The following is a 10,752-nucleotide window of genomic DNA, read 5'->3' as shown; positions in this document are numbered from 1 at the left end:
GGAGAGGGATAACAAGAGGCTCGTTAATGCGTATGAACATATAGTTAGGTAGAAGGGCTAAGTTTTAATATTCAAAAGCAGAATGGGGTGACTATAGTTAATGACAATGTATTATATATTTCAAAATAGCTAGAAAAGAGGACTTGAACTGTCCCCAACACATAGAAATGACAAATACTCAAGGTAATGGATACCCGGAATACCCTGACTTAATCATTACATGTAACAAAATATCACATGCACTCCATAAGAATGCACAAATATTTGTACCAACTTAAAACCAGAAGAACAGGGTAGAGATCCTGTAGGCTGGGATTTCCCTGATGACGTGGACAAGGCACTTAACTTCTTAGTCTCACTTTCCACTATCATACAAGGACAGAAAGAGGATAATAATAAAACTGCCCCATCTGGCTTTCTCCCAGTGTCGGTGTGATGTACAAATGAGATAATCGATATGAGAATGCTTTGAAAATTGTAAAGCACTCATTTTATTTTCACCTTGCTATAGACAGAAATAATAATTTCCACCTATTCACCTCATATGGATGCTGTTGCTTCTTGGCATTTATTGAACAACAACACTCTCTCTCTGATTTACAAAGAGAATTAGACAGAGTTCCTGCCCTGTGATTTTAAACTAGGCAGACATGCATGATAAAAAGATGAGAAAACATTCAAGGTAGACAATATTTTGTGATGATCACTAATGTGTTTATAAAAGGCTTATGCATTTTTTAGATGGAAAGTGCTATGGGCATTTTTCATAGTTCTTAAGATATTTGCTTATTGTGAAAAATGATAACCTACATGATTTAAAACAAGAAGAAAAGAAAGATACAAGAGGATTGAAAAAAATGAAATTGGAAAGAAGAAAGAGGCATGGGGCAGATGAGACCAAAAAATGTATTGAACATCTTATTACATGCTTTAAATTACACTGAGTCCTAGATGGGGGAAACATTGATATAGGCCTGAGATGAAGAACAACTCAATTTGCAAGTGGACTGTTTGCTGTGCTCAGTAAACTATGCCAAGTAGTTCCACTATGATACCATTATTTAGCTTTGAAAATATTAATATTTAAAATAGTAACAACTATAGTAATACCCCCAAATATGTTAGCATTTGCACAATGCCTCAGATTTTTCAAAATTTTTATGCAAACATTTTAATTTAATTCTCATAATAACTTTGTGGGATAAGCATAATCATTATCTCTAATTTGGAGATGAAAAAGTTGGGACAGAAGTTGGCAAAATAATTTACTCAAAGTACGACAGTAGGAAGGAGACCCATGGTGTGAACTTAAGTTTTCTGACGTGAAGATATGTGCATTATTTATCTTCATTTCGCAAAAGTAAATCAATGGTCTAAAATAAAGCAGTATCATAATACTGCTTTCTTATGGAATAAAGACTGCTTTATTATGGCTAGGGAAAAAAGAAACTCTGGAAAATAAATTTAAAAGAAAATTCAAAGCAAGAGTTGAATTTGGAAACATTTTCCCTTATACTCCTCATCTTAATCTAGTTCTAGAGTTTACAAATCAATTTCATTGGCTTTGAAAGTGATGCAGTCATCAGAAGGATTTTATAAAACGGTTCCTCCAGGCTAACACTGCCTCCTTAAGGAATGTCACTGTGAGGGTTTAATTGTGGAGTGTGGTTCTGTGTATGCATAGCACGTATTTCTTTCATATTTGTTACGATGCTCAAAAGAGAGCCTTGATAGGATATTCACTAAAATGTTTAAAGCAGTTATTTTATTTTTATATAGTAATAGGTAAGCATGTGCAAAAATGATATCTATAAAGAGAGTGAAAATGGTTTTAGAGAAAAGTAAGACAAAGTCACAATTGACATTTCAATTTCAAGAATCAAACAGGATTCTAGTTAATTGTATTAATGACAAGACTAGACAAACAAAACACATACACATTCAAATAATTAAGCATGGTTGTTAGCAAAACTTTAATGATTTCCTTGAACTCCAACAGTCTTCTGGTCCAAGAACAGATTACTTCATGACCCCTTCACCAAAGTCAGGGTAAAAGATATATATATATATCTTTCTCCACAATAAACACAATATCTTTAACATTAACACAAGATCTTTTACTGCAATAAGAACAAAATCTTGTTTCTCCTCTGATGGACTAGTATCTCCATTCTGGAATCTAAAATGTAGATTGTCTCACTAAAACAGCTGCTAAAAGCCAATTTTCATTTCTTTACCCTTTCATTTTTTTTCTCCTATAATTGTCACAGAACAAAACTACCAAAATTTTGTCAGAATAAAACCACAATCTAGAGTTTCTATAGCACCAGAGAATCTTTTGACGAGAAGAGTACTTGATTGATCTTGAGTGTCTGGCTTTAGGAAGGACTGTGCATAAATACTTTGAAAAAAAACTATAAAGATCTTCAGAGAAGACAATTCCATCTTCTTTCTTATTAACTGATGGTGGGTACAATCAGTTTCATTGCCAGGAAACTCTTTATACTTTGATTAAATCCCTCATGCCACAGATTAAGAAATATAAATATACAGACTGAATCTCTAAATGTGAAAATTTGACTCATAGAATGTTTTAGATATGGGAAGAACTTGAATTCATTTATTTCAAAAACTTGTGATTTTTATAATATGAAAGAAACTCACCAAATGTTTCCGGCTGGGTCATACGAAAGAGGCATCTCCTTAATGAGAGGACCTTTATGGTCTGGGGCTCGGTCCACAGTTTTGCAGTTTTAAAAGTTGAGGAGTGGGCCAGGCACAGTGGCTCACACCTGTAATCCCAGCACTTTGGGAGGCTGAGGTGGGAGGATCACCTGAGGTCAGGAGTTCGAGACCAGCCTGGCCAACATGGTGAAACCCTGTCTCTACTAAAAATACAAAAATTAGCCGGGCATGGTGGCATGCACCTGTAATCCCAGCTACTGGGGAGGCTGAGGCAGGAGAATCGCTTGAACCCAGGCAGTGGAGGTTGCAGTGAGCTGAAATTGTGCCACTGCACTCTAGCCTGGGCAATAGAGTGAGACTCTGTCTCAAATAAATAAAAAATAAATAAATAAAATAAAATAAAAATAAAAGTTGAGGAGTGGTCTAGCCCTGAGCAACGGAATCATTTTAACTAACATCATAGGAAACTGATTTACAAGCATGAGAATGTGGTGTGACATGTGGGCTGGGGAGTTGAGCTGGAAGGAGTAAGGGCAGATGTACATATTTTCTGCTGGGCTGATATCAATGTGTCTGAAAAACAGAGTTCCAGTAGTACTTTATTTATTTAGAATGCAGCCTAGATACGGGAAGTTAGTAAAGAGAGAATTCATAATGAAACATAGATGTTCCCGAGTCTATGTAATGGAGTTCTCTTTTGAGCAGATAAGAATCTACAGTCAGTCACACTGAGAGAAACAAGAAGAGCCAGCTGACATCTTGAAGAAGCACAGAGGAACCACACTGGTGACCTCCATGGTCTATTTGGTAGAGGAGGAAGGTAAACTGTACATACCCCTGGTATCCCTTGGGGATCAGTGAAAGTGGTTATATCCAAAATCAGTTAATGAGAGGTATGTCAATGTTAGGGAAGAAGGGGATGCTTCACATTGTCTCATTTCATCTTCATAGAAAGTCCTAAGAGATAGGTATTAAATAATCCCTATTTTCAGATGAGGATATCAAGGTTACAAAGTTTACCCAAGTTCACTTGTGATAGACCCATGATTCAAATCCAGCTCAATCTGATGGTAAATCTCATAATACTTTTACTTTTCCATGCTTGCCTATCTTTCCATTAAATATTAATATTTATTCTGATGATTCTGATTTGTGAATATTAAGTTAGAGGAACAGCGTACTTTATTTTAGTAGAACTGCCACCAAAGTAGTTACATTTAAAAATGTTTTGATACTTATTTTCATTTTTAATCATTCTGGTCAAATATGGTTGTATAATATTCAAGACTGGTTTCTGAGGATGCAGTCAAAGGAAATAAAAGTGGAGAGCCTCCATCTCTTTGGACTTTATCTAAGCCAGGTATCACATATGAGGCACATTCTGTGTCCACTCAACTCTCACAAACTTGGTTCTGGACCCCTGGCCTCATCCTCTCAGTTCCAGAGTTTCTGTTTCTGCTTTCACCTCATTTTTCAGATTTAATGCTATAAACTTGGCATCTCTGAATAAAGACTTCAGTACCTCCTCCTGCCCAAGGTCACTTTTCAGCCCAAGGTGGTCCTATGCAAATACATCTATAGCACTTAGCACACAAAAGAATCAAGGTAAGTGCTCCTGTGCAATTAGTTCACCTTTCTAGTGCTAAAATTCTCTAATTTGTTAAACATGACTCTCTCTTCATTGATTAATGCTAGAGACAATATACCCATTCTTTGATTCTTCTTTTGCAATTTAGCACTTACCAAAACTTTTCAGGGCATATTGTTATACCATGTATAGAGTTTCCAAGATACAGCTTGTCTTATGTGTCCCATTTTATTATCTCATTGTTTTCTTAGAAAAGACTTGCACATGAATTGTACTTAGAACTTTCATAATTTACAATATAGTGTGTATATTGTACAAAGAACTCCTATAGATAATTAATCCCACCTCGTGTTCTCTCCCTCCCCTTCCTTCCTTTCTTCCATCAGTTCTCTAGCTTTCATTTTAAGAGTGGCACTAGAATTCTGTCTCAGATTTGCAGAATGAGATGGGCTGGGATTGAAGCTCTTTTACTTTGGGAACCCATATCCCTCTACACAACTAGGAAATTGGCAAAATTATAAACACTGTTATACTTTTTATTAATAATGATACCTTCCTGGGTAAACTAGTGCACATACTGAACTGCAGAAGTAGGAAATTCTATTGGAATTTTAGCTATCATTTGCATTAATTGTTAAGGATTGTTTATAGATTCTTCAAAGCAAAATAAAACAGACTTTCCAAAATTTGCCTGTAGCAATGGACATAAAACATGAATTCAAATAATTCACCACCTCTGGGCCAAGCTTCTGCAGAGGCAGCATGTAGATGGTCACTCCAATGAACACTCTGGTTACTTATTGAAATCAAGAATCTTTTCTGCTCTATCAGGGAATGCAGTACCAAATCCAAGGTTAGCACCGGACCTCGTTTTGCGGGTAGAGGTTAAGTAATGCAAAGTGCCCACAGAATGGCCAGAGGCCAAGGGCAGGGCTTGTGACTCCAGAACACGTCAGCATCAGCACAAGGCGAGATTAAGTTTTTAAAGGGCCATTAAAAGTATTAATTATTAGAAGTGTTAAAAGTGGGGAAATATAAAAAGAAGTTTCAACGATGACCAGTGAAAATCCCGTTTTAAAGGATTGCTGAGCAAAGAGCATATCTTGGAAAGAAGGTGTAGGAAAGGAAAAGAAACACATTTGAGCCTTTTTGTGAAAGTGTTTAACTGTTTGTTTCTAAAATGGTAACATTAAAAAAATGGCTGAATCTTGACTTGATTTTTTTTTTTTTTTTTTGAGATAGAGTCTTGCTGTCCCCCAGGCTAAAGTGCAATGGCTTGATCTTGGCTCACTGCAACCTCTGCCTCTCGGGTTCAAGCGATTCTCCTGCCTCAGCCTCCCCAGTAGCTGGGATTACAGGCACATGCCACCAAGCCCAGCTAATTTTTTGTATTTTTCGTAGAGACAGGGGTTTCACCATGTTGGCCAGGCTGTTCTCGAACTCCTGACCTCAAGTGATCCGCCTGCCTCGGCCTCCCAAAGTGCTGGGATTACAGGCGTGAGCCACCATGCCTGGCCAACCTGAATGACTTTTAAGAAGAATAAATACATGCAAAGAAAATGTCTGGAAGGGTGTACACCAAAATAGTAATCGTAGTTGGTCCCTGAGAGGTAATACTACTGCATTTTTTTTTTTTTTTGGAAACAGAGTTTCGCTGTGTTGCTTAGGCTGCAGTGCAGCGGCACGATCTCAGCTCACTGCAACCTCCGCCTCCCAGGTTCAAGCGATTCTCCTGCCCCAGCCTCCCAAGTAGCTGAGATTGCAGGCGCCCACCATCACACCTGGCTAATTTTTTATGTTTTTAGTAGAGACAGGGTTTTGCCATATTGCCCACGCTGGTCTCGAACTCCTGAGCTCAGGCAGTCCACTCTCTTTGGCCTCCCAAAGTGCTAGGATTACAGGCATGAGCCACCGCACCTGGCCAATCTTTTTCTTTATACATTTTTGTATTGCCTATTTTTTCTCCATAAGCACACACACTACTTTTACAATTGGGATGTGGTGGGGAAGAGAGGACAGTGAACTATTTTTGTTTAAAAGAAAGACATTTTCACAGTTGGTATTAATCTGTAAAATGAGTGTTCGCATAGTTAAATTAGCAGGGCAAAGCACCATTGGGGAGGCAGAATATGTGTGACAGAAACAAAACAGAGACTAATTAAAAACAAATGAACACAAAGCTTGGGTTTTGTAACAGCAGCAGAATTTACAGAATTACAGCACCTCTAGAATTACGGAATCCACAATTTCCTGCATGTGTCAGTTTCTGCCAACTTTTGGTTGTCTGTGGTTTTCTTAAAATATCCTTGGAAGGGACTCCCAGGAAATCAGCTCAGTTCAACATTATAATAAAGATTTAAAGAATTTCTACAGGAGCTTCCTATTCATGACTGTGTTCCAATTTTCTGCCACACACTTTTTATTTAGATCCAAGGTTTACAAAGATTTACTGAATTCCTACAACACAACAAGGGGACTCTTTCTCATGTTACTTAATGTAACTTAAACTTAATGTAAGCATCTTAAGAAACTGATGAGGTAGGTGTTATTATCCACATTTCCCAGACGGGGTCAAGTGAAGCTCAGAAAGTGTGGTGCCCAATCTCACACAGCAAGTTGTTGCCTGAGCTGGGATTTGAACTCAGATCTTATGATTCAGTATCCTGTGTTATTTTAATGCTGTGCTAAGACCACCTCTTGAAAAGTCAAAAGATAGCACTAACAGTCCTAGCTTCCCCATATGAAGCCTCTGGGGCCCATCGGGAGGCAGGTTATATAAAGCATTCAATACATGGATGGTTGGGCTTCAAACAGCTCTAATTAAGTAAATGGCTTTATGTCAATTCACTTTATAAGAGCTTTTTAACTCTTCATAATTTTGTCAGGAATTGAGTGAAGAAGTTGCGTTTTTAAAAATTATATTAATTAAAAATAATTCTGTGTTAATAAGTGGAAAGAAATTGAGAAAGTGAAAATTTTAAGAATTGTAAGGAGAGTAATAATAAAATGTTAAAATTATGCAAGAAGAGACTTCTGGGTTTTTGTAGACGTAGAAATTTCAAAATACTGTTCATGGGTTGCCCTATATATTCTTGGATGGGTTAAATATAAGCTCTAGCATATTCTAACTTATTCCAGTCTGCCCAGTGATCCCAGGGAAAGGTAATCCACAGCTGCCATTGCCCACATGGTCTATCTGTCCTTGTCAACTTCTTCATATCTTCAATCTAAAATTCACGCTACAGCAATAGACTAGCTTTTTACATTATACATGGTGTGATCATCTAAATGATTGCTACTAGGGAATATGAATATGAAAATATGCATATATACATTGGCCACTGATAATCAATTACTACCCAAGTGGTTTATTTAACAAATAGCTTTATTAAGTCCTACTGGTAATTCAAATTGAAGTTTGTTGCACCTGGTCAAGTGATAAATTATGCTTATGTCCACTTTTTTGTCCTCAAGAATAATAATTATTACACTGTAGGCTCCTTAAAGGAATAGATAGATCGTATTTTATACTTTATTGGTAACAAACACAGCTTGAAGAAACAACTGATTATGAGGTAGGTACTCAATAAATACTTGTTCGATTTACTGATTTGCTTATGCATCTTCTTGGTGTTGACAATCAAATAAATTATTAGATTAAAAATAGAAGTGAGATTAGTAAATCTACCAATTCTTTTCCCTTTAGCCATAAAATGTCATGGTGCAATGAATCTAAATTAGGCAGTAGTTTTTAATGTGAGCTTCAGAGGAAGTTCCTTTAACTCCCTGAAATTTTATTTAAACATTTTTTATACATTAATATGTTCATTTTCCTGAAGAAAGGATCCATAGCTTTCTTCGGTTTCTTGGAAATATATAGCTCCATAAACTGTTAGAACCACTGATACCAAATATATCTACCTGCACCCCAAATGTCAGGAATGATGACTAAGAAAGAAAACTGGTCTTCTTTTGCTTAGTATAAACTATAACATTTTTTTCTCTGATTTTTTTTACCTTCCTAAAGATGTCTGATCTCCAGTCAGAATTGAGTTTTCCTAAATAGTATGTGGAATAAGGCAATGTTTAAAGACATGGATACACACAGGATGACTTGAGGCTGCTTCTTGTTCCTGTACTATACTCTGGACTGAGTTCGTACTTTCTTTCCAGGTGCAGGTCAAGGTGTTTTTTTATTATTTAAAACTCTAATGGACTAAGTGATCTGGGACCTAATTATGAGGGAAATTACCTGTATCCTTATGCGTGCTCGTAGCCACTAAAATCAACAGCATTTCAGCTAACGGTCCCTGCCTTCTCACTTCAAAGGATTTGGGGCAACGGGCTCCTAGCATGAGGAGTTGACTTTGAAATTCACGGTATATCTCACAGTCTAAACGTATCAGTCTTTAAAGGTAGAAAGCTTTTTTTTTTATTTTATTTTATTTTTTTTATTTAGACTGACAAAACAGTTGTGATCAAATAAGTTTAGAGTGTTTCTCCACAGGCCCCACACCTTCACCATCCTGTGTTTTTAAGTTAATGATTGACTAGTTTACTGCAGTGCTGCAAACTGAAAAAAGCAGTTATGTTAAGGAACATTCCCTTTAGGAAGAAAAATAGAACTTTTACAAATATGCTATTGATTTTAAATCCGGCTGATAATAACATATAAAAATGAACCTCTCAGCTGTACATTTTATTATTACCTAGTACTTAAGTAGCAGAAGGAGCTATGGGGTTGATAGCATATAACCCTAGTTGCTCCTCCAAACTTTTATGTTTAAGTTGGTCAGAAACTCTATATATCTATGTTATTCTTTCTTTCTATTGTTTACCTTTTAACATACATTAATGTATTTAACATACATTATTTTTAAGTTAACATACATTAAGATTGCAATATGCCTATATTCTTATTTTTAAATGCTGGCTTCTTATAAGTATATTTATTTTTACAAAGACAAGACTGTCCCCTTTGGTGGTCATCAGAGAAATTACAGCTTTATTAACATTTTTCCACCTACCAAGTAAGACAAGCACTTGGGAAGCTGTTGAAACTGTAGGGATTTCAACCTTCTGAAGGTTCACTGAAAATCACCTCGCAAAAAGCAGATTAATAGGAGAAAAGACATACAAAACTTATATTAATGTGCATAATCCAAGGGAATTGCAGGAGAATGATTGCCCAATAACCCAGTGGGGTACACAGATGCTCATATACCCTTCTTCATAGGGGAAGAATAGAAAGTGAAATGTGGATGATTTTAAGGGGGATAGTAAAAAATTTTTAGTGGAATTCAATGAGCTTGGTGAACATACAATGGCCTGGGATAAAGTCTGTTGGGTCCTCAGAGCAGTGGGACAAAAGTATGTCCAGTTGTGTTGACAGGCTTCAATCTTTCTTCTTGTGATGTGAGTTAGATTAATAAAAACTCAGGGAAGGCAAGTGCGTTCTTCTTTGGCAGATCTGTTTTCTAGGCAGATGAAAGACCTTCAGAGAACAATTTCATCCTGTGCTTTGGGTGAGACAGAAGACTGAGAGACAGGAGGCAGACAGAGGGTCAGAGAGACTTTGAGGCTGCTTCTTCAGTCCAGCATGTCAAAGTGCCATATTTTCCAGTATCAGTTTCTGAGCCCAACAAAACCCTGAAAGCAACTTTCTAAGGAAAATGAAGCTTTAAAATTGTTTTGGAAAATTCTGACTCATACCCATTCTATAGGTTGGCTGTCAAAGGTCTATTTTCCGTATCAGAGTTTTTCTGCTTCTTTTGCAAGTTTTAGAGCTTCCTTTCAAGTGAAAAATTTAAGTATCTAAGGTTTCAACCTAATAAAAAAGCTCCAATATCACAACAAATGTCTTCTAAGAAGATTGTCAATTGAGTGAAGATAGATAAATCAGTTAAAGGGACCTCCACTAGAGAACACATGGCACCCAAATAAATCCATTTTAATTTTCACTTTATTTCAGCTATATTTCACAGCTGTGGTATCATGAGTGGAGAGGGAAGCAGCTCATAGGCGAGCCTGAGTTCAAAGGAATTGAAATTTAGCATGGAATGCAAAATTGAAGACTTCTGCTTCTAAGATGATGATTGTAGAAATACCGAGGTTGAAGGATGTGGACTTGGTGCTACACCAGACAGCAGAATTAGCAGTCTGGGGTGACCCTGCATGTATGGGTCAGTGTCCATGAACACTACTCTTTACAGGAGAAAAATGCGTACCTGATAAACTATTAGAAATGTGTATTTCTGGCCTGGCGCGATGGCTCATGCCTGTAATCCCAGCACTTTGGGGGGCCGAGGCAGGTGGATCACTTGAGGTCAGGAGTTGGAGACCAGTCTGGAAAACATGGTGAAACTCTGTCTCTACTAAAAACTCAAAAAAAAAAAAAAAAAAAAAAAAAAAAAGAAAGAAAAGAAAAAGAAAAAAAAAATTAGCTGGGCGTGGTGGCCGGTGCCTGTAATCCCAGCTAC

Source organism: Nomascus leucogenys, chromosome 5, assembly GCF_006542625.1.
Source record: "Nomascus leucogenys isolate Asia chromosome 5, Asia_NLE_v1, whole genome shotgun sequence".
Lineage (NCBI taxonomy): Eukaryota > Metazoa > Chordata > Mammalia > Primates > Hylobatidae > Nomascus > Nomascus leucogenys.
This window is presented reverse-complemented; position numbering follows the sequence as displayed.